The following is a 236-nucleotide window of genomic DNA, read 5'->3' as shown; positions in this document are numbered from 1 at the left end:
CACGGGGAGGGCTCACATCTGGCATTAATACCAGCCCCGCGTTCGGCTCTGGGCAACAGCGCATCGCAGCGGGACGGTCACGAGTTGATCGAAACTTGGAAAGCCCGCCTGTTATTTCTGGTTTGCATGGGAACAAAAGGCCGCATTTATACCGTGTCCCAAGACGCCGGCTTTCCGAGAAGCGGGAAAAAAAGAGGACTCTCCTTTTATTTCTCTCTTTTTTTTTTTTTTTTTTT

The sequence above is a fragment of the Parus major genome, chromosome 1 (assembly GCF_001522545.3).
Source record: "Parus major isolate Abel chromosome 1, Parus_major1.1, whole genome shotgun sequence".
Classification (NCBI taxonomy): domain Eukaryota; kingdom Metazoa; phylum Chordata; class Aves; order Passeriformes; family Paridae; genus Parus; species Parus major.
Note: the sequence above shows the minus strand (reverse complement) of the source record.